Raw genomic sequence first — 25,955 nt, forward strand, 5'->3', positions numbered from 1 at the left:
TGCCTGTTTGGAGAATATATGTCTCCTATGGTGGGAGGGAGGGAGGGAGGGAGGGAGGAAGGAAGGAAGGAAGGAAGGAAGGAAGGAAGGAAGGAAGGAAGGAAGGAAGGAAGGAAGGAAGGAAGGAAGGAAGGAAGGAAACCCTGCATGTTCATAAGACCTTTTAATTTGTTTGTTTCGTAGGTGATATAAGCTGTGCCATTAACCCTGCTCTGGAAAGCTTAATGCAATTCAGGGATTTCCCACAATTTAATTTCAGAAATGCTGGCATGTAGTCTGTTTTGTTTGGCTCAACCCCAGTAGATTTAACTAAAAGAATACATGCACTTCCAATTCTGGACAGCCTCATCAGTGCTGTTATTTTACAGTTATAGGCCCTGGATGTAGGTATATTTTGCATGCTTAATTTCAAGGGAGTCGCCCGTATCTATTCACTAACCTATTTCAATGGCTTCTGTGCCATATCTGGCAAATACATTTCTGATATGGAAAGCCATACCAGCACATCATATATTCTGCTTGCGGGCCACTGATCAAAATATCACAAGGTGCAAGAACAGGTGTGTGCTATTCTCAGTGCATTAGCAGCTCAAAATTAGACACAAAGTTGGCACTTTCCAATCAATCAAAAATCTTCAATATTCTTTCCATCTGCAGCTTGTCTGCCACTTCCTTTTTCCAGTTTCCTTGTAATTCTCAAACATAAGGTTCTTGCTTACCTCACATTCCAATATCTGCTCTGCTTTCCTAAGATTATTTGCCCGTCTATACCCAAAATGAGAGAGAGACATCTAAGCCAGTCACCAGTTATGGTCACTAAGGGTGTCGGCAGGTGGGGGTCAAAAATGTTAATCTAATGTCTGTGGCCATACAATTGAGGTCCTGCTGTTTTATTACATGTGGTGCATCACAAAGAAAAATACACAATCAATAACAGATTATTCAGCCATAAGCGGTATATTAAAAATATGGGATAAACGGAGGAAAACCATCAGCCCAGACTTACCAACCTTTGCCTCAATATTAAATATATATATCCCCCCCCCCAAAAAAATAGCTAGATAGATAATTGTACAGATCACAAGACCTTAATAAAGTAAAGATGAAATCTTTTCAGATTCTTTCTTCAGTGCAGTCAAAATCACCTTATCAGTTTCAGTGCCTCCAAATAAGCAGAATGTTTTAAAAAGAATTACAAAAACAAGGCAGAATGCTTGACCAAGTTTGAAAAACTTAGGACACAAAGTTCAGAACATTTGCTGGGGCTTATTTACAACTTATTGGAATACAACTCAGAAGCCAAAAAAATGAAAGACTGTATTATTAAATGGGTACAGAATTTAAACAGGACAATTGATATTCAACAATGGGGTTATAAATGAAAGGCAAATATTAAATATACTGTGAATATTTAATTTAGAGAAAACTACTCATTTTCTAAAAACTGTTGGAAATACAAGAATAGGTCAGATCATTCTTTTGTATTTGGTGGCAATGTTGTAGAGCCCAACAATTCTGGAGTATAATTGATTATAGAATGAAATAAATGTTAAAGATTGAATTCTTTTTCCTGTCAGCTGTTTTTTCTTTTAAACATTACTGAACTTTATATCCCTACAAAGTATACTGAATTGGATTTATATATAATAATGGCTGCCAGGACACTTTATACCTTTTATTGACAATCACATAATTTCCTCCTCAGAAGAATGGTAAACTAAGCTGGGAGAGTATTTATTAATGTCAAAAATAATTTCAGGTTTGAAGAACAAGTCTGTTGCAAAATTTAATTCAACTTGGAAACCATTCATGGATTATAATTCTACTTATGGACTGGAAGTGCTTCTAAAATTTGAGTTTTTCTTAACATTAGCCTTTTACTATATCAGCTTCTGCTTCATCTATTAAATAAGTATCAAATTTTTAGACTAGATAGAAACATTTGTTTAATCACTTATTTTTACTTAGGATCATTATTATGCTGGCCATTTATGTTAATTATTGAATATTAATTTAATGTTAATCAAATTCCTAATTCATACAAGAAATTTTAATATGTAGTACTAATCTAATGTTGCTTTGAAATTTCTTTTTATTTTTATATAACTTGTAAGTCTTTTTCTATTTCCTTTCTCTTATTCTTTTTCCTGCATTTCTTTTGGGTTGTGTTTTTAAAAATCTACTAAAAGAAATCAATAATAAAAAGTGGTTAACTTTGTGCTGTCATGACTTGACTTTTTGAATCTCCTTTGCAGAGACCTCTGTTTGCATGTCCATTTGAGCAAGTTGCAGCTAGTAGCATTGTCCAAATCACCTCACATTCCTTTAGCACAGGATGCCTAGTTATGCTGGGATTCCCCGATTGGACCCAAAGTATATAACAGTTCTGCAGTATCAAACCCATAACAAAGAAATTTTATGGAGCAGAATAACAGAAAAGTGAGAGATGGGAAACTATAATTGCATACATGTAGCCCTCACTTAACAACCACAATTGGGACTGGAATTTAGGCTGCTAAGTGATGTGTCATTAAGCGAATCATCATATGACTGGACCTGATTTTGTACCCTTTTTTACAGGGGTTGTTAAGTGGAGCATGTGGTCATTAAGTGAATCGCACAGTTCCCCATTGACTTTACTTGCCATAAGCCAGCAGGAAAGATTGCAAATGATGATCACATAACCCTGGGATGTTTCAATGGTCATAACTTCAGGCACCAGCTGTAAGTCACTTTTTTTAGCACCATCGTAACTTTGAATGGTCACTAAATGAATGCTCATTAAATGAGGACTATGTGTACAAGACATGTTGAGGCACAGAATTCCTTCTTATTTGAGCACCCCCTAATTCTTCAACTAAGTATGATATTTCCAGGTGGATGGGGCATAGGAATCATAAGCATTTTGGCAGCTGGAAATAAAATCCATGCATAGCAAACTTCTGTCTTCTGTTTTGAAGTACAGTATATTGAACTATTTGGAATAAGAGCTTATGGTTAATGAGGTAGGATTATCAAAGGAGTGTTTAACTGCATGTTTTATGTAATACTAAATTAGGCCATTTTTTAAAAGAATACTTAAACTGAAGTGTAGCCATCAAATGCCCATTGGCTATTTGGCATAGTCTTGACAGATGGATATGTTTTTATGCTTTGAAAGTATTTACATTTCTTATTTAAAAGGCTTCACTACATCTCATGTTGTGTTTTGGAGTATTTGCAATGTCAACTTAAAGTTAAGGCAAGGTAGATCTATTTGGGGACAAAAAAATGGACTGAGTGGCTTTGAATTAAACACACACACACATACCAGGTGTGCTATTCAGGTAATCTTTCTTCATCTCCTATATCACAACAGTCAAAAGACAAACAGGATTAACCCCAAGAGAAACCTATACTCAGATTACATCTCTGTCAGCAGGACTTGGAAATTCACAAAACCAATATGATCCTTAGCTTTTGCTTCACATTTGTAGAAAGATGCAACCTTTTTCAATGGATGCATACAAGAATGCATAAGGAAAAATAACCTGATACGGTATATAGTATTTATAGGTAGTCCTCGTTTAATGACTGCTTCTGACAGAGATCGTTTGTGGTTGCAACAGTTATGAAAAAGTAACTTTGTGACCAATCCTTGCATTTATGACCTTCGCAGCATCTCTGTCTCAGTCACGTGTTCACCATTACAGTCAGTTGTCCTCTGCCTGACCTTCCTTTTCTGCCCCCCCCCCCAAAACAGAGTGGAGAGATTGCTTAAAGAAATTATCTCTTCCTGAGCTGCTTTTCTCTACAGTGCAGCACATTCCTAAAAAGTGCTAACTGCAAGTTTACAAGTTGAGCTCTGTGATCTTAAAGGGCTCCCAGCTGCTCCCTGAAATTGACAAGACCTTAATCAGTTTCACATTAAAGGCTTTTGTTTGCCTCCTAAGCAGCTGGTGGCTTGCAGTTGCCCCACACTGGGCAAACAGCTGGCACTAATGCATTTCTTTCAATGTGTATTTCCCATTGTGTGGCTGCTTACTCTCTTGTAGTCCCTTCCTCTTCTATGAATGTAAATACAAACATCAATTCTCTTCTTAAAAGGGTGGGAGAGTGACAGCAAAGGGCTATAAGATTTGCCCTTTTACCCAACTTCCTTGTGAGTCAAATTCTGGAAACCTTCCTGCCAGCTCACCCAGCTGATTGGGATTGTTATTCTTCTGATGCTGTAAAGCAAAAGAAAGCTGAAGTAAAATTGTAAGCACAGTTGCCGTCACATACTTTTTCACTTAGCGACCATTTCGCTTAATGATGGAGTTGCTGATCCCAATTGTGGACGCTAAATGAGCACTACCTGTATGCAGTATATATACAATAATCCATGGTGGACCCCTAGCCATACTTAAACAAACAAATAAAATTGTTCCATAGCTGTTACTTTGCCTAACAAAGAAGAACATTTCCTTTGTGGTAAATCTATTTTACATGGGCATAATTCTTCACCATGCTTTAAAAAAAAAAAAAAAACACCTTGGTTTTCTATTTCTTGAATCTGCTGGTACTCAAAAACATGGAGAACTCCCTAAAATGTTAGTTTTCTATACAGGAGAGTGCCCCTTCACCCGCCCTTCATGTGATATGGACTGAAAACAATATTATTATTTGATTGTTGACTTTATAGACAAAAACAGATTGATTTTTTTTCCAGAAAGCCCTGCAGTTTTGTGTGTATGTATATTTCTGTGAGTGTATGTATTAGGTGATACAAATAATTTAGCAAACCCCATTGTATTGGAGTAAAAATTAAGGAAAACAGCCAATTTAATTCTGGGCCTATGTGGAGTTAAATATCAGACTAAGGCCTAGGAGGCAGGGGTTCCAACAGGTACTAATTTCCATTCCATGTTGTAGTTCATTAGGTGGGTCACCCTGAGCTTCCTCACAGGGTTCTTTTGAAGATAAAATGGGAGGGGAGATAGCTATGGGCTATGTAAAACTCCCTGTAGCAAATAAATAGATGACATCAGCACTGTTGGTCTATTTAGCTCATCTTGATACTGACATTGATTCTGATAGCAGCAGGTCCCAGGAGTTTAAAGCAATTTTCGCCAGCCCTACCTAGAGGTTCAGGAGATACAAGCAGGGCCTTCAGTCTGCAAAACATGTGCTCTACATTGAGCTGTATCTTCTTCTTGTAAACTTCTGGCCTCATCCAGGATCAGCCCAAGTGAAACAGTCTCCCATTTTTTCATTTCCCCATTAAATGTGTGTGCCACCAAGTGTGGACTATTCACCTGATATATGGGCTTCAGTAAATTTGCCCATTTGTTTATCCATTCATTACATCATGTCTTCATCAGATGCAGATTTTAACTGACTTAATCATCATTCCATCCAGGTCTTTAATAGGGAATTTTTAGCATCTTGCCAAAATCATCATCATCATCATCTTCATCATCATCATCAACATCTAGAGAAAGCATGGCAATTCTACTGATATAGCATCAGTGTAAAATAACACAAATTTGATACAGATAGTTCTTGTTTAGTGACCACAATTGGGACTGGCAACTTGGTCGTTAAGCGAAGCAGTCACTAAGTGAACCTGCAACTGTGCTTTCCTTTGCTTTACAGACCTGTGAAGGTCATAACTGCAAGGATTGGTTAAAGTCACTTTTTCATCACCATCGTAACTGCGAACAGTTGCTAAATGAGGCAACCTGTACTGCATGTCTGTCAGAACCTGCATCACCCAACTGTTGTTGTTTTCCATTGTATTGCATTCGTTGGGAGTTGGATTGATTTGTTTCTGCCACTTGTAAATAAGGAGGGGGGGTGTCTGTTAATGGTTGTAAGGGGAGTTGGGAAGCAGCTTAACCATATATGGGCAATTTAGACTGGCTTGATGGCTGGCCAGGCAGCTGGGGCCCAAAGAACCAGGAAGAAGCTCGGGGAAGAAGAAGAGAGGTCAACAACAGGTGAAGAGGAGTCAGGACGCCAGGCAATACGGGGAGGGGGGATAAATAGAGGGAGGTTTACCCAAGACGTTAGTTTTAGCAGTGTTCTGTTTACAAGCTACATGTACCCCTTAATAAAGAAGTATTTATCTGACCCAAGCCTGGTTGCGTGAGAATGCTTCAGAACTGAGAGTTGGACATCGTGGACTTGACAATGTCAGAACTGTTTCAAATAATTAGGCTGTGACGTTTTTGACAACAACTATACTTTTTGAATTGGGGCAGGACCTGCTATATCAATGTGAGTGCTTAGCCATGACCACTGCTGACTCAAGTCTTTTGGGCAGCTGGCAAGGGAACAAAATGAACATAAAGTTTAGGTTTAGAACTGATCTAGTACAGCTATTACATTACTTTGAAAGTGATGACACCAAGCCATTCCCCAGGAAGAGAGGAGGAGGGGAAGAAGAGGCGGGTTACCAAGCATAGATTCCTCTGGGCATTCTTATAGTGAACATTTAGTCAAGAGAAAAATGAGGGAATGGAGGGAGAGCATTTGTTCTGAATTTCCAAGGAAAGCAGATACAGTGAAGGAAGTCTTAAAACAGAATGATAAAATCCATAGAAATGTGTGACAGGATTTCTCCTGCCGAGAAATCACCCATGTTACAGAGTAATTTTAAAAACAGTTTGTTGATTCTATAGGGTTCCCTTGGTATTTAGAGAGGATTGTAAGTGAAATGCAGTATAGAACAATTCTTTGCCCCCAGAAAGTGACTGGGGTGATTTCATAGCTACACAGAAATGCACATTTGTAAAGCAGGAAAACAAACAACCAAAATGCTCCACCGAGGGCATTTGAGGCTCCACAATTTGGGGAAGCATTATGGAAATTGAGCCTGAACTGTTTGCCTTCAAGCCAAATTCAGCCTGACAGGCATTTGTCTCCCACGGTTTTGTCTGACTCTCACTTTTCCAAAATAGGAACTGCTTCAAACTGTTCTGAGAACCAAATGGCATCTGTGAGAACATTTGGGGAAATGATGCGCTGCTCCCTATTGCTCCTGGGATAAAAGATTCTTGCCTGATTTACCCTCTTGCGTGAAGAAGGAAATTCCTGTTTCACACTGAATGTTGTTTTTAATTTTCCTTGCAGGTTACTCACAGTCTTGGATTTTAGGTTATGCCCCTCCCTACGCTAGCTGTTTATGAACTACCTAGTCTCAATTGCATCAAACTGCTTCAGGAGTGGCACTCAGCTTCAAAGCTGGGCCCTCTAATATACTATGGTAGAGTATAGCAGATCTCATGTAAACAGAAGATATGCAATTCCAGGCTCTTCTCCTTTTCCCTCCTGCCCACCCCCATTACTCCTCCCCAGCCGCAGCTCTGAAGAAAATCACTTCCTTTAGAGGAGCTGGTCCAATGCAATCTTCTTTTTCACTGTAGGTTTTATATAATTCACATACTGAATTCAATTCTTCCTACACATTTCATGTTATTTGTCAGTAGTATACAGCACCACAAAGCAAATTAACACAGTCTTTCTCTGTGGTTTTAAATCAAAAACATGAAATTATGTTTTATCTCCAGGTTTCACAATGTTCTCTGCTTTAATTGACATTCAAGCCTGAGTCACCAAAACCACCTTTTTAATCTTTCCACTTGTCTAATTCACCCTACGCTCAGAGGAATTTGAAAAGTATAAAGACATTAGAATTTAATTCATTAAACTGCTTGGCAGGTATGGAGTGAATGATTAACACAAAGCATTGAAGCAGGAGGATTTGCAGGGCAGGGTCAAAAAAAAGGACCATTAGGTCAAAGCCCCTGTGTCATGTGTAAACCGAGGGTGGAGATTCAACTGCACAGTTGCAGCAGCTGCCATCTTGACTTTTTTGCCCCTCCCCCCAGACAGCAGCCATAGTACAATCTGCACATTCACTTCTAAAACCCTGTTATCCCAGAATTCAACCAGTTGATAAGGCATTTTGGGCCTGGCCTATACAAGAGAAGTTGTTGCTTTCTTCTATATTCATCACACTTCAAAGATTCATTCCAATTACGGCAAGATACAGACAGACACAATCTATCAGACTAAAAATCCATGGATGAAGAGTACCAAATTGACAAGGCAGTTGCAATATTGTATTAACATTAGTACTGAAGTGTACTGAATTTTGGGAAAACATCTTTAAAAATTCACAATATTTGTTAACTTCAGGCTAGCCACTTCAGTCTTGAGTAGCTAGAAACATCACCCTAATGTTGGGGTTGTCCTTTAACTAAACCCCAAATTATTTGATGGTGGCAGTGAGGACTCATGTGGGAGCAGTAGGTTTCAAATAGAGCTGTTGCTATCACTGTGCAGACCAGTGTCCTGGGCAGCCAAGGACCATAGGAAAAATTCCTGATGTTCTGAAGTTCTACGGCAGGGTTCCTCAACCTTGGCAACTTTAAGAAGGGTGGACTTCAAACTCCCAGAATTCCCCAGCCAGCCTTGCTGGGGAATTATGCCCATTACAAAATGAAACAAGGGAGTATAATCATCTTGTGCAAATGTTAATGTTCACAATTTTGGACATTTACTGGACTGCACCTAAGTTCCACTTTTCTTTCTTCTGGAAAGTGTTGGGATTGTTATAGAAAGGCTGGTCTTTTTGAACAAAGATCTGCTTAAGACAGTGCTTTTCTTGTCCTGATTTCCAATGTGTCTCATTAATCACTTCGAAAGGGGTGCTCACTCTCGTGACAAGTGTGTAACTTCAAGGCACTTGCTAAATTGGAGTGATTTGCAGCAATTCCTCCCCCAATTCTTTTTCATGTTAGTCTTCTTCTGACTATTAACATACTTTATGTTTCAGTTCAATGCACAATTTTGCACTACTATTGAAAATTTAGTCTTTGCACTACCATTCCCATTCTAACTTCACCCAGGGGTTTTAAAAGAAGAGTTTCATTTTTCCATTGTGTGTTTGTATAAATTAGATCTCTTTCCCAGTACTGCTGTCTTGTAATGGACAAGTTAGGAGGACAATTCTCATATATATTATATACTGACTCCCTTTGATAGCTGAGTGAGTTGTGTTTGCATGATGAATGAGGTTAGTTTCCTGTTTGCCTTGCACTCATCAGAGCCACTGCTGGCTAGAGTCACAATGGAGGTAGAAGTCCTCTGTTGGAATAAAACACCATCCCCCCAAAGTATTGTTTTTATGGCCTATTTATTTATTTATTTATTTATGTATTTATGTATTTATGTATTTATTTATTTATTTATTTAAAGTTTTGCCATATTACAGCACTTTTTTCCTCTGCAAAATATTGGTGAAATGTACATAGCATCTCGTTTTATCCTCATAACAGCTTTGAGATGTAGATTAAGTTGAAAGAATATGTGACTGGCTTAAAGTTATCTGCTGAATGTTCTAGTTTTATGGCAAGTTGAACTTCCGGGCTTCATAAACCTGAAACGATGCTCTAACCAGGCCATATTCATGTTAGAGCTGCAATCCCAGAATTCCCAGCATTGTCATCTTTCAGGCACCAGGTTAAGAAATCTGCTTTACTACTCTACTACATAACCCCTTTTTACAATGTTCTTTTCCAATATCTTAGTCTGTTTATATTTCAATTACAGTTCAGAACAGATGCCTAATCATTTAGGAATACTACTTCTAATAGCCAGTGCCTTCAGTATACCCCTTTGTGGAACAACTTGATCAATATTTAGGTTTTTACTTTCAGAGGCTGACCAGGGGCATCCATAGGGGAAGTCAAAAACCTCAAGATGATGGCCATGACCAGCAAATCATGGCTCCCATCTTGACGTTGTTTAGCTTCCCTGCAGATCTCTCTGAAGCTGACACAGCAAATGTAATTTGCAAACTGAAAACATTGTCAGCAGCAGCAGCTTCCAACAATTAAGGTTGTGTGAAGCAACATTCAATTTTTGAACTTCAGACTTTACCATCTCAGACGTTCGTACCTGAACCCACATCATGCACTGTGATGGCCATGGGGTAGTCTTGTGAATGTCCTTGACAAGGAGTGGGATTATTATCAAAGATGAAATTGTGGGGTATAAATGAAAAAAGGCAAAACTTTTTTTTAAAAAAGCACCAAGAAAGGGAGGTGTTTTATTTATTGAAGTAAAAAGAAATCCAACTTTTAATAATTTGGTCTCAGACTTGATTATTTTTACATACACGTACCTGCACTATTCCAGCTTTAAAAGCCGCCTTGTACCTCATAGTGGTCTCTCATGCTGAAATTGAGCTAGAAATAAAATGTCTGCTTGACAGGCCTTCACAAGTGAAACATTGGAGAACTAATCTAATTTGACATTCACCCACAGACTCCTATATCATTAGTCTGAACTTTTAAAATGCTTTGCTCCAGATATGAGTGTTCCCTGAAGCCATTTAGGGATGAAGGCAGGGAAAATGAGTTTTGTTGTGAGTAACAGAAAGAAGCTTGAGAGCAACCCTGGATTACTTTCTTTAAAAAAAAATGGGTATCAGTAAACAACAGAGAATGCTATTTGGCAAATTTAACAGTGGAGAAAATGCCAAAATCTAGATGGTGAGACCCTTGAGAACAGTGGAGAGCAGATCTCCGTAACACTAGGAGAAGGGTCAGTAAAATAATACATTACAGTCCACAGACATGTAAAAGTAGAACTTTATATATTTTGTGGTGGAATTTAATAATGAGCAGGAAGGAGATGCTGTCAGGGATATTTCACTTTCTATCTGCATTGCACCCTTAAGTTCCTCCTATCAAAATAATAGGTTGTACCACCAACATTTGTCAGGTATATGTTATAACCATCACAATATTGAAACACTGTGAATAGAGATTAGAGAGCTGCAGGGTGGCAATCAATGACCCGATAAGAAGCATTCCTGCCTCTGGGCAGTGCGCAATCAAAATGCAGGGATTTGACTAGAAGGAAGTAACTTGCAGTAGGCAAACCAGACAGAAACATTTGTGCTGGCACAAGCTGAAAAGCATTACTTTCAACTCAGAACAGGACAACATAATTGCATTTGCAAAAGGGTGGAGGAAGAAGAAGATCACATTGTCCTTTTCTGCCTTCCAGAAATGGTGTAGCCCATAATTGTGATGGGGAAACCTGGAAGTGCAGATATGCCCTTGGTTAAAATGTCAGTTCAAAATCAATGCATGTATAGGTTACTAATACTTAGAGACAGGATTAAACAGCCAGGATTAACATGCCTTTATAGAAATATGTGATCACTATTGAAAAAATAAATGCACTTCTAATTTCTCCATCCCTAGAAAATGAGAGAGTTAGAAAATGTGCAAGAAACGCCATCAAAATATTCCAAGGAATGGGAGCATCTTTTCCTGTAAGCAGCCTTCACCAGTCAAATATCAATCCATGTGTATTATATAGCTCCTAAAATTCCCAGTTTGCTATGCTAGTGGAGAAAATCTGAAAGTTGAAATCCAAAATTCTTGAAGAGTATCAGGCTGAAGATGGCAGACCTAAAGTTTTGGAAGCTTTTTATTTTAGAAAAAATTGATCTGGAGATGATCCAGAATTGTTTCCATTTGTAAATTGAGGGATGTAATGAAGGAATCAGAGAATAATGGATTCTCCTATAATGTTCATCTTGGAGTCAGACATGTTAAACTGATTGGTACTGAACAGACAAGAAAAAATACTTCCAACCATCTAAAATTCATGTCTGGAACTTACTGTTATAAGATAAAGTGATGACCACAGCTTAGAGATGTTAAGAAAGTTGTGAAGAACATCAGGACCAAAATATTATTCACTCTTGCTACAATGGAATTTATCTTTGTGTTAGGCCACTTGGTACCTTGTAGCTGACATAATTTGGTAAACCAAAAAAATGATGAGATTCTGAATAGAGCAATATACTGTTTCTATGTTCCAGTTACTGCCAAAAGTATCAGATCTCTTACGTACTGTATATAATGACTGTGGGAAATGTTGCCCTGCGGGAGGGATATCTATGATTTGGTGAGGAAAGGAGTTGGTGTACAAAATGTTTGAAAAATTCAGAGTTTTTCATCAATCAGTGGGATGAATAACCCAGTACAAGTTTTGCAAAAGACAGGAAGCATGAATGAAACACAGAAGCAGCATCGTGTTTTTGAAAGAAAAAAATGTAAAATTGCTCATGAAAAAACTGTAATTCAGAAGGAGGAGAGGGAAAATTCTTAGAATTATATAGTTGAATCAATTCACTTCGACCACTGATTCTAACCCCCTGCTCAATCAGGACTAGGAAGAAGTTTGTTGTTCAAGATTTAGCTACTTTAAAAACAGCATAATCAGGCTATTCAGAGAATCAGAGGCTGTCCAGTCTGCCCCGAATCAAGTTTTGAACTAAGCTGATGCAGACACTAAGCAAATAGTTGGAAAATGTGTTGGAGTGTTTGTGTATCACCTCAGATTTGTAACATAAAAAGTGCATCTGAGGTATGAGTTTATCTTCCCAAAAGAGGCAACTCTGTATATTTCAGTTCTCAATTAATTAATCAAAGTACCCAGTTTGTTTAAGCTGAGTGTACTATACACTTTCTATTATTTGTATCCGGTGTGAGAGAACCAAACACCACTCTCAAAACTATCATCCTTCTCCACTTCTCACCATGGTATATAATATTAATCCTAATCCAACAATAGGTTTGTAGATAATAACACATTTTGACAAAAACATTTCCAGAGATAATACCCCCCAAAATAGTCATAGATACCTTTCTCTGCACACATAATGTCCAATCTTGTTTATGGCTACCATATATAGGCTGCAAAAAGATAGAGAAAACCGACACTTTGCTGCCATCTACTTGTCATGCAGATGTTTGCACTCCAGAGATATTAGCCCAAGTTTAAAGCTCTCCATCATAGTCACACTAATGGATATTCCTCTAGTCCTGGTGTTAGCAGAAAAGACTGTTAGCATAATTTGTGCTCCCCTGATGAACAAGTATTAACCTGCCTCACTTACAACATGCATTTCAGAGCATCAACTGGACATTCCCCAGATTTCATTTTTCCTCTTCTTCTCCTGGAAATTACATCACCAAATGCTCTCCTTAAATTGTGGTTGGGTGGGCTTGGGTGAGTATGGGTGGGTGCCCAGGCTGGAGGCTTTATTCATTTGTTAAGCTGGCAAAGTGATGGGTTATTGGAATGGACAGGTTGTGTGCCAGTAACTTGTCACTTGGACTATTCTGAACACAGAACTACCTGTCTTCTGGAAAACTGGAGACCCTTCTCAGAAAAATAGCTCAGCTGGCAGGTCATTGGGCAGAGAAAGGGGTGAGATGCGAATGAAGAAGGCAGAGCTCCCTCCCATTTCACCTTGGGTCTGGTCTTTATCCCACCAATCTTGTGATTCACCTCACACTCCTACTAATATGAATGGAGGCTATGGCAAACCACTTCTGAAACCTTGCCAAGAAAACAGCAAGGACTTGTCCAGGTAGTCACCAGGAGTCAACACTGACTCAACGGCGCGCACACATGCACATGTGTGTGCACACACACACACCAACACACACTCACACAGCCTTCTAGGTGAACGCAAGACCTGAGTATATACAAAGCCTACTTAATGCCTGAATTTGCACACATAAATGCCTCTGCAGTAGCCACATACCCAGTCACTCCTGAAACTCAATCTTTAGTGTTGTAAGGACCGAAATGACATAAAAGCTTGCCAAATAAATAAATAAGCCAAAATAGAGGGAAGGGGGGCATGCCCACGATAGCTGAAAGTGGCCAAAGAAAGAGGACAGATCTCTGCCTCTGATTGCTTCATCACAAGTATTGTCACTGAGGTGCCATAAACTGTATAAGAAGACTTGCATTGCAAGAAAAGGAGAAAAAACAGTATAAAACTGGAACTCAAGACTTGCACTGGGCAAGGTGTGAGAGAGAGCCACATCATGAGAATATGTCTTCTAAAAATGATTAATTAGGTCATTTTTGTGTTGCTGCTGGCAAAACATGACAATGGATCTTTAGAGGACAAGAGCGCCAATGATTGTAGTCATTTGAATGAATGAATTGGAATGTAAGAAGACCAGTGAACTAAGCAGATCAGTTTATTGCCTCTTGACCAAATGATAACGTAGTTACTTCGCCTATGTCTGATTTGTGAATTAAACCTTTTCTGTATCACTCAATCCACTTTGGGTCAGCTTTTGTGTGATAAGGTATGGAATGTAATTGTGGGTTGAAAGCTGCCTACTAGTCCCCCCACCCAGATTTTGTACCTGTGAATTGGTATAATTTGGGTGTCACAATGTCACAATCTAGTTTGGGAAGGGGGAGGGAAGGGGAACAGATTAACTTCTGAAAAGTTAATGGAAGTGGGTGATCAGGTGAAACAGACAACTTTCTAAGCAGCTAAGAATATCGGGGCTGACACTGGCAAAAATATTGATCATCAGTGTTCCTAAAGCATACACTATAGACATTACATCTCATGCTTTTAAAACCTATAAATATATCTGTGATTTTCTGTGATTTTCTAATAAAGAGGGTAATTGTCACATGATAATTTTACCCTGTCTTTAACTCTAAAAAACCTATGCTTTTTATAGCAGATAAAGTAGAGTAAATTTTCTGCAAGTGGTGTTTAAATCACAGGCAACAACCTTTTCAGGGGAAGTGTTTCATTGCAGAAGAGGCAACCTCAGAAAGATTCATCAGTTCCAGTATTTTAGGGACTGAAACTTGTCACCTTCAATGCCTCCTTAATTTTTACTGCCTCCATAAAAGATTGCAAATGCCTGTGCTCCTTTTAGGAGTTCCATTCAAAAAATGATGTAATTGTTTGTCCAGACTCACAAAAAATTGTTTGCCTTCATTCTCTGACACTGTGAAATGTTCATCCCACTTTCCACAATTTTTTAAACTATTCTGAGAATGGCAAAGAGAAGCTGTCATAGTCTGTTATTCCATTAAAGATTATTTGATTTAAATTGTAATTGTATTTTAATTTAAAATTAGATTTAAATTAGGTTACTTGCTAAACCTCTTTTCACAGTACAGAGTTCTATTTATTTTTATGCTGTATTTAAAACCTTCTCACCAACTCTCCACAGCTAGTGGAGGTATTCCATAAAATATTAAAAATATCAGTAAAAATTAAAATAATAATACACATAATAAAATCAAGATCAAAACCACACTAATAGAAAGCCCCAAGACCTACCCAACAGCCAAAGGCCTTCCATAAAGGGAACATAGGATGTCTGCTTATGCACTGCCAAAAAGAAGAACATCAGAAAAATAAAGGGCTACAGAGGACACAGATTGGCATAACATTTGTTTGTGTTCATTGATATGCATCACTGCAAATGTAGAAATAATTATAATTAACATGAAGTTTTTTGGTTGATTGATTGATTGATTGATTGATTAGGTACCATGAAGTAATTGTCAATTTTTAGCAACTACATAGATAGATTTTCTCCATGGTGGTCTGTCCCTAACCTGTTCTTTCAGGGGTCCCAATGGGGCACCCATCACCAATGTAACTGAGACCATCTGCCTTGCTGCTGGTCACCCTCTTCTTCTCTTCCCTTCCACCCTTCCCAGCATCAGAACCTTTTCCAGAGAGCTGGGTCTTTGCATAATGTGTCTGAAGTAGGATCATTTGAGCCTGGTCATTTGTGCCTTGAGTGAGAATGCTGGGTTGATAAATTGAACTACAACAGTGGAAAACATAAAACACAACATGCCAGAAGTACACTGCCCAGGAGCTAAGTGTTTATTGGTCTCTTCCTTTGTTCCAGGGACATCCTACTATGAATAAATATCAGGTTGCTATAGAAAAACAAGTGGGGCTTTGATCATGTAGTCACAGCTGCCATCTTGACTTTTTTGCCCCCCCACTCCGTTGTGTATGCTCCCCTTTTGACAAAACCAGTCTGACAGACTTTCAGAAAGTAGATTGCCCTTCTTAAAGTAGGATACGATAGGATACCCACTAAAAAGCTTTTGCTGCATCTCTAAATTGCAAACCTTGGAAAGCAAATTAAGTCTTTCCAAAGACAATCAAGGAGCCAGACTTTTACATGGTATTTTTACATATGGACCACAGCAGGATTTTTTTAAAAAACAAAACAGCAAGGGATAAAATATATCAGAATGTGTGTTAGTGTAAGATTCTTATTTAAATCCTTTAAGTATTGACGGAGAGCCACTCTATTTGTTTTTCAACTTTCACAGGACCAATCTGTCTTTAAACCCATCTTTACCTCTTAAAGAGGAATCACAGGTTCCTCCATTTTTATCTGGTTTCTAATCCCACCAGCCAAAATTGTACTATTTTTTAATTTGCATTTTTTTAAGATTAAAAAAAAAAAGTTTATCTCTTGGCCCATTACAGGAAGTATTTACTTAAGCTCCTTAATGAATGCAAACCAATTGCTGTAAAATCTCAGGCCTAGGAAAAGATGATAATTTTTATTTCACATTATATTAAACCATAATCTCTTTTAATGAAATAGTCCTTTTAAACTTATTATATAGTTTTATAACTTGTGTTAACCTACTTTTATAATATGTTTTAATCTCTTAGAGCCACTTATGTAGAGATTCATGGTTGAACATAAAAGTGATTTTACACACATAGAGTTAAAGGATAATTCCATTAATAATGCCATCAATGTTATCTAGCCATGCATTAAAAAGAAGATGTTTGGCATTTAAAGTAAAATCCACAATAAATAAAACTATCATGAAAATTGTTGTGAAACTTGATAGAAATGTTATGTTAGGAGGGAAAAGGAAGTTTTATCATGGTTCCCTGTGAATGAAAAAGTGGGTTGCTATATTGAAGTTCCTGTAATGTGACCTCAGGGTATTATTTTATAGAACTGGAGAAAAGAATTGAACCTGGAATGGGGAACACAGACAAGCAACTGCAATGAATCAAACAGAAAGTTTTGTCCTGGGAAATAGGCTATTGAGGACTGGAGGAAACAACTGGAAGGTTATTATTAATCTGGGACAAGGCTGGTAGGAGGACCTGGTGGGTTGAGATGAGGAAGTAGAAAAACCCCGGCTGGTTCTCAATCCTCTTTCCTTTCTCTAGCACAGTGTTTCTCAACCTCAGCAACTTTAAGATGTGTGGACTTCAACTCCCAGAATTCCCTAGCCATTCACAATTTCAGGTAAAGATAATGCTGATGTGACCAATGCCTTGGCCTTTTTTATTGTGCATCATACATGCACATAATGAAGGGGTGGAGCTTTAAATGCATGAAGCATCTTGCATTTAAGTCTTGACTTTTTTGACCCAGCCCATAGATGTCCCATGTGTCACCAGTTCTATGAATTTCCATTGAGGTTGAACTCAACATTTAGAATACTAGCTGAATCCAGTCCAATCTGGGTGACTTTTTAATGTTCTTTTTTTTCTTTTCCTGTTTCATAAAAACCAAATGAAATGCCTGGCGTTAAGTCCTTCATCAAATTCTTCCTCCATGTAAACATATTTCATGAAATTCCTACATCTGTGAGCCTCTTAATCTTTTACAATTATGACTTTATATTTGGCCTGTTTACCTGAAATTGTGAATTACTTTTCAGAAAGTCAAGACATCTGACAAAGCCATTTCTCACCTGCTCCTTTACTTATTATAAGAGCGTCTCCCATGACCATAACTCTTCTCATGTATTGATCCACAGTTCAGAAGTAGGCAAAATATTAGCTTTTCAGAACCTTGAGCTAACACTTTTGACAGCTGATAACAGATATTCCAAATAAGTATGTGGAGGCAAACATGGGGTAGGAAATTTAAAAGAAAAGAGTTCTAATAAAAACTAGCAAAAAAGTCCAATGAATTCTTGGTACATTTTTAGCAACTGTCACACCCCAAACTTCAAAAAAAGTGTGCCAAACCACGAGACATTCAAAATCCAAAATTCCTAACATCCTGTTACACTGTTTCATGCCTGCTCACATATACAAACTGGGCACAGACAAAGAAAAAAAAAAGGGATTACAAATAGCACAAATGGGGATCAGTTCTCTCTTTTTGTGTGGTCGTTCAACTGACTTCAGACCTGTTTTTAGCTCAGCTAGATTTCATGATGGGTTGCCAGGCCGTTCATTCATTAGTACTATCACTGCATCTGCAGGACCACAACATTTTTTATTCTTCTCTATGGCTGCTTGTTGCCTGACCTATGCAAAAAGAACAGTTCAACCCAGAAAGAAAGGTTCTTCCTTGATGAAACATCTACAGAGTCCAAAGTCTGGCCCTATATATAGCATATTTTTAGCTGCTAATTCTCTGAATGCATGACAGGAGCCACATTTTCTTGTTGAATATCAAACTCAGAGATGAATAGCTTTTGTGGTAAAGCAGGAACCTCAGAGCTTGTAGGCAATTTAAGCCAAAATGTAATTGTTTATCTATAAATCTATCCCAGATGTCCTAAATGGGTCAACGCTTCCATTATTTCTCTCCTATAAGAAGCTTGATCAGGGATAGACATGTGGAATTCTCTACAACAGATTTTTATTGTGCTTATAGAAGGCTTGAGGCAATCTGAGTATAAAACCCTTCTGCATTGCGTTGATTTGCTCTGCGGCATTTCTTCTTGTTTCTTCTTTGAACCTACCAATTTTACCAAAGCTCATCAAGGTTTCCCTGGGTGAACAGTAGCTCAGTCCTGCTCAGGGGTATCTGCGGGGGGGGGGGGGGAGACGGTGTTACAAAAGTCAAAATCACAGCCCCAACCACGCAATCAAAGCCCACCCTTTTTAACAGGCATGGTGACACACTAAAAAAAGGAGCAGAGCTTTGATCACACAGCTGTGGCCATGATCTTGACATTTTTAAACCCCTCCCTGCCGACCCTCCTGTTTCTGCCTCTTCTGCAACCCCACTTTGACAAAAAGCTTGTCAGTCTCAGTCTGGTTGATTAACGTACTAATCCCTCTGTTGAATGTGGCTATACTAAAGAAATTATTTTTCTTTTCTGTAATCGTATCGTTGTCTGGGTCTGCATGGGCTTATGTAAAATAAACATTTTAAAGATTGGAATGTTTGCTTCAGTAATACTAATAAATAGGGTTGTCTGCCTAATACTCTCAATTTGTGATAAGGAATGCTGGAAGTGACGTTCACTACCACTTGGGTGTTACATAAGATAAACTTTTTAAAAAGTTTTTAAAAGTCTGAATACTCCTCTTTAGTTACCTGCTCTGTACAGATGCATCAAGTGTATGGTATATATTCACAGTCCTTCCTTATATTGTCTTAGTAAAAGTGTCTTGTTTTTTATGTTTTGTTTGACGCTTTCGAGTCAGTCTTTGACTTCTGGCAACTGCCTGGACAATTCCCTGCAGTTTTTCTGGCATGATTTCAGAAGGGTTTGCCCTTGCCTCCTTCCTTAGGTATGACTGGTCCATGGTCACCCAGCTGGCTTTGTGCCTAAGGTGGGACTAGAACTCACAGTCTCCTGGTTTCTAGCCTGGTGCCTTAACCACTACACCAAACTGGCTCTCTTGTAAGAGTAGTTGCTCGGAGAATTGTAACCAGTGATGGATAAAGATACATAAGCATTGCAGGGAAGGATTTAGCCTTTATGTGTCATCCAACTCTTGTCAAGAAAGAGATTTTCAGGGAGAAATGACATGCATGATCTGACCTGCTCAAAAGGTCAAGGCATGAGAAAATTCAGTTCTTGCAGCTCCTTGGCTAGCTACAAACTGTGTCAGTTTGAGACAACAAAGTTGGATGATTTTTTTGTTGATTTGGATGCTTCTTTCCCCCAGTTGATGCAGAAATAAATAAGTATGTTGGGTAGAAGAAGTAGTCTTCAAAAGAGTTGATAGTTCTCCCCTTCTTGCAAGTTACTTATAAAAGTAAGAGAATGGAGCCTCTTTCTCCTCATTTCTTTTCAGCTCATGCACACTAAGGGTTGAAGACCACAAAACTGAAGAGCTTTGAAACTCTCTTCATTCCCTGAGGGGGACACACACCAACTGACTCAACCCATTTCTTTCTGTCCTCTGCTAAGAGCTGCTGCAGAGGGACTGGGGAAGAGGGACCTCCCTTTAGCCTTTTGATGACTGAGCAGCTCTAGTTTCAATAGCTCAGTGACAAGTTAGGAAAAGATAATAACTCTCTTGAGACTCCATATCTAGGACTTAAATAGTAAGGCAATTACTGGATTCTGAGGGGATTAACAGAAGAAGCAAATTCATATACAGCTGAGTGGAAATTCAGTCTGAGAGGACTGAGGCTGTACTGTAAATGAAGCAACTATCTACAACAATCAGCTCTTCCACAATTAAATCAAACAAGCTTCTAGTATCATTAGAAAGAGCAAATCCTTTGGTGATAAGACCTGCATTTTAAAACAGAGTTGCAGTTAACAAGTAGAAACAGCATTGGAATAAATTGCCTTCTCTGACTGAGTACTGTTTTGAGACCCAGGTCCTCATTCTGCACATCTGTTGATAAATGCTGCAGTAGTGGTAGTAATTCTTTATTTTGATCATTGACCAGCAATGGTCAGTTAAAGCCATCCTATTATGCCAATAGTTTCATTTATATACTATAAGAATAACTAGGGTTTAAAGTGCTAGCAGATAAATATTGTATTCTCATATGATGGCTCTGATGGCTCCCCAGAATAGTCTTCTTCAAGCTGAATCTGCCCAAACTAGTCCTTTACAACAGCTACCCCTACTCTATGGTATAGCCTCTCTCCATAAGTACAAGTGCATGAGGGCATGGGGGTTTAAACACATTGAGGCATCTATCATCTTGACTTCTCCCCCCTCCCCATCCCTATGCTGGTTCCCCTGCAGGAAAGCAGTAAAACAGTGCTGGGGGTGGGGTAGGTATTTTGAGGTTGACTGAATGATCTCCTATATGAGGAAGTGCTAATAGATAGATGCTCTTTTATGAGGGAATCAGGTTTTTATTGTTTTTAAGCTTGTTATTAGAAGACAACATCTGTGAGTTTTTAAGGGAGTTGTGCTGCAGCTGTATTTTGTGAATCACCTGATGCCATTCTGGAATCTGGTGGTATACATAAATTAATAAATATCTAAACAACTTGGAATTATAGGAATCAACTTGGAGAAAAGGTGATATATTCTATAAATACTTTTAATGCAAATATGAATGCAGCATAATGTAGAGTAGCAAGTTTTAGTTTCTACTGAAAGATTTCTGGTGAAAATAAATAAATAAAATGGGGACATCTTAACATTTAATCTTATCAACGGAATTTTCTTCAATGAAAGCTAGCTGTTTTGCCAGGATACTTGAGGCATCATCTCACCTGTGCTGTGATCCCAGTGGTCATTGGGGCCAGAAATTCATCATGTTTGCTGCTATTCTGTGTCTTAGCTGCAGCCTCTCCTTTTTTTATTTATTTTTATTTATTTACTCATTTATCATCATTTATTACTTGCATTTTCATACTACCTTTTGGCTAAACAGATAAAATAAAACAGTAACACCAAGACAACATTTAGAAATGCAGCTTTTTGGTAGATAGATCAATGCTCATCATAGTTTTGGAGAAGTTGGATTCCATAGTTCGGAGATGACACAAAAAGACCTCTCTTATATTTCTGGCATCAGTCTCTATAAATAACAGCATCTTTGTGAGGGTTTATCATGGGTTTTTAGGACATCAGATCAGACACAAGGATGTTTTTGTGAACCAGATGCATTTTTTAAAATTTATGATGTATCAAGGATAGAGAGACATTAAGGATAGATTGACTATTTCAGTCAGATAATTATGCAAGCAGCATTCAGTTAATACATGCAAACAGAGCTTCAACTTGCCCTTCCTCCTGGCTTCTGCCTTCAAAGAAATGCAGCAAATTGCTTTATGGCCTGATTGCTCTACCATTTTGAGATTAATTATCTCTCTGCCCTGAAGAGTACTGCTTCTATTAATATGATCATGTCCCTGTCCTAATCTGTTGTTAAGTGTATAGCTAGTAAGTGAGTAAATTCCCCAGTTAACCAAGGACTTTATTTAAAACTTTGCTGGCAATGTCTTATGGCTGGTGCAACTTTGATCTTCTTTTTGATGTCTTTGGTTCCTCTTTTCCCAATGTAAATCTGTACTGGGTAGACAGGCCTGTCACTGCATTATCATCCTCTCTGATGATTCAGAATCCACCTGGAGCTTACATTCTGTCAGCAGCCTGAGAGTACCTAATTCCATCTTTTCTTGCTAGCCATTTTTCTTCTTCTTGCACTCTGAGTCCAGCTCTACCACTACTCCCTGCTAGCTACTTAGCCTTTTCCAGCTCCCACTCCTTGGAGAGACCCTTATGAAAAATCTCACCTGGTTTGCTCCCCACTCTTTCCCAACTTCAAGTTATCATCACAGATACAGTTTGTAGGTCTGGTGGGATGGCAGATAGCATTTAGCTTTTCCATTCTGTCACAGGGCCCCTTCTGTTTATATTAACAGTTGGGCAGAGTCATAACTGGATAGGCAGTTCCTTAGACAGACATGCTGTTGCTGCAATTTGCACCAGTTGAAGCTTGTAGGTATTCCTCAAGAGAAGCCCTACAGAGAGCTCATTGTGATAGTCTCAACATGATATAAATAGTGGACAGTTAACTTTCATCTCAGCAAAAGTTGCAACAGGTGCAGTGAATGGAGTTGCACAAATATACTCCTTGAGATCCCTGCCAATTAAGAATTCAGGCCCAGCACAGAATGAAGGAGCAAGGGGGATTGCAGTACTTCCAAAATAGGTTGAATCTCAATTCCCGATACAGATTATGCACTAATACTACTTCCACACTGCTGGGTTTAATCTCAGATGTTTCACCATCATTTATACCTTTGTGATGATCAAACAATGCTCAGAAAAAACAATTATTCCTTGGCATTAGGTAAGAAACGTAGATGTCATGAGCATATTCACGAGAGACACTTCATTCCAGCTTCATGTAAATATTAAATAATTTAAATAACCAGCGAAAGCACTGTGGTACAACCTAGGCTAGGATCTTTATGGTAATAGCAGAGCTCCAAACCATTTAGAACATACTAAAATCAAATGCAAGACAGTATTTCCAAAGCCCTTCCATTCCAAGTGATCCACTGAGGTGCCATGATAAGCTGGAAGCATGTTTTCCCAAGTGAAAGTCTCATGGAATTCCATAAGACCTGCTCTCAAGTATTTAGCTCTCATGGGATTATAGACTTATGTAATACATACATACATATGTACATACATGCATATATATGTATATATAATATATATCCATCATACCAGTGTTTCTCAACCTTGGCCATTTTATGATGTGTGGACTTCAACTCCCAGAATTCCCCAGCCAGCATTGTGGCTGGGGAATTCTGGGAGTTGAAGTCCACACAGCTTAAAATTGCTGAGGTTGAGAAACACTGCATCATACTCTTCCCTTAAGGTAAAGGTAAATATCTTTATGGCAAAGTGCAGAAAGAGTGTAAGAAGTAATAAGCAAAAGAAATTACAGGCATGAAATATGAAAAAAGAAAAGGCAACCTAACTAAATCTAGTTTCCACCAATATTTTGGTGTACGTCTCCATACCTTTCTTTCATTGCGAGCCACTTTCTCCCTGTAAGAGAAACCTTGAAGGCGGAGAAGGAAAAGGAAGTATTCCAAAACATGACCAACAAAAAGCAGGGGGGCATTTCGGTCTTACCTGGTAAAACAAAACAAAACAAAACAAAACCAAAAAACCAAAACCAAAACCAAAACCAAAACCATTCGCCCTTCAGTTAAGGAGTGTGGGAAAAAGAGGTTCAAACAATGTAGAGAAACCCTGCATTAATACATTTACTAATGGCGGAGTTTTGCTTATTCAGTTCTCAAAGTCTGCATCCTGATCTTTTTTTTTTTCCTGGCATTAAACCTGATTAATGATGCTTTATGTGAATCTTCCTTCCTGGTCATGTACAGCTGTTGAGGGGCTTGTTACTTCTATTACAACTTGCACTGATTCATATCCTGCCTTTTGCTCTCCTCTCTCTCTTTTTGAGAATCTTATCGATTCCATCCAATCACAACTTTCTCAGGATTCCTCTTCCTCTCAGTCATTCCCACTTCCTTCCTAGAGTTGCTCTGTGATCCACTTCCCATCTTTTTCAATGCCTTTCCACCAGGATTTGTACAACTTACAGTAGGACTTCTTTGTCCATTTCCCCATCTTCAGTAAACATTCATCCAAAGTATACAAATCTTTTGACATGGTCTAATTTTTTGCTATTTATTTATAACTTGAAATCAATCATTGTATTCACTCCATCAAACATAAGGCACTTGGTCTTTGATAGATTAATTTTCAAATCCATATTGTGATTGTAACACACGATGTATTTACCATTTGCTGAAAATCATTTCAGTTCTCAGTCAACAACATGGTATCTTGTATATGCCCATTCAAATTCCTGACAAGCACACCTTTAATATCATCCCAAGCATTCCTTATACAATAATTCACAACAACGATAAATAGCTAAGGGATGTCACAACTTTAACTTATTCCTGCTCATGTTGAACTATTCCATTTAGCATTCTATTTATTCTCACCCAGGCTCTACTTCCATCAGATACCATTGTTCCCACCTTCAGTAATCAACCCAAGTCAATATCTGTATAAAATGTTCCCTTATTCAAGCCTATTCACTATCATTCTCTACTTCAACAAACATGCAGTAAACTTTCTCAAATTCATATGTTTCTCATGCATTTTCAGTCTGTGTTCTGCCAGACCTTCCCAGGGACCCATAATGAAGTAATGCCTTTGAAATTTTGCAGTCACCATTTTTTCCTTTCTCATTGCATAAGACAGTGTTTTTCAAACTTGGCAACTTTGTGTGGACTTCAGCTCCCAGAATTCCCCAACCAGCATGCTTGACCCAGACCGATAGAAGGCAGGAGCAATTTAGTCTGAAAGCAATGGCCAGGAAGAGGAGGAAAAATGGAAATAGCCTAAAACAAGAGAGACAGATTATTCATGAATTAAAGAAGATATAAAGGGAGATAAGAAATAAAGAGTGTGAGCGAAGAGAAAAACAGAAAAAAGTACTCAAGAGCAAGAGGAATAGAGAAAAAGCTCACTGCTTTTCTTCTAGCAGCACTGAATTCTTCCCTGCAGTTCCAAGAGAAGTAGGGAGCTATGGGGTGGGAAGGATTTGACACACTTGGTCAATGGAGGTAAGACACTGGGGAGTTTCATCAGCAAGCACCACTTGGTGGGTGTTGCTGTGAGTGGTTATAGCTGACAGACCCAAAGAGGAAGAGGAGCAGAAGGAGACTTCAATAGGGCATCAAGGAGGAGGTCTAGCCCAAAAAGAAGCATCTGAAATGAAACTGAGTCAAATTGCTCCATGAGATTTTTCAAGGCAGCCAGGACTGTGAGCTTCTTTATCCAAGGGGAAGGGGGAAAGTTGAATTGCTAGGATATGTTCTGGGTATCTGCAAGGTACTGCCTTTTTAATAAGCCTGTTCTGGGACTTAGGTGAGAGAGAGACCTCTCGCTTTTAAAAAACCTCTCGAGAGAGGCGGAATTCATTTCCACTGAGTTCCACTGAATATTGTTGGAGACAGTTGTCACTGAGCAAGTCTTTCAAGAGAGAAAAGTTCATTGCCATGAGTTCAACATTTCAATGTTGCTTATCTGTATGGTTACTGGTTCTGAATGTAAGTAGTAAAGTTTGTTTTCTTTGTTCACAAGAAGATTATATTTTTCATATGAGAACCATGCAGGGAGGGGCTGAAACCACCCTTAGACTCCTCATGTTGGTGGGAGGGTTGGCAGCAGGAATGGTTATAGTGGTGGAAACTGAAGGGACACTGTTGGAGACACTCTGAGGAATTAGCTTCTCAAACTCAGGACTAGCTGCTGCATTAAATCAGGACTACCCATGAGCTAAAAGTACCCCCATACACTAATATTGTTCTATTATATAATTATTTTATTCTGTTCAAGCAGCTCCATAGCCTCT

This window comes from Python bivittatus, unplaced genomic scaffold (genome assembly GCF_059951505.1).
Source record: "Python bivittatus isolate LINGU-HERP-01145 unplaced genomic scaffold, Pbiv_v1 ctg000400_np1212, whole genome shotgun sequence".
NCBI lineage: Eukaryota > Metazoa > Chordata > Lepidosauria > Squamata > Pythonidae > Python > Python bivittatus.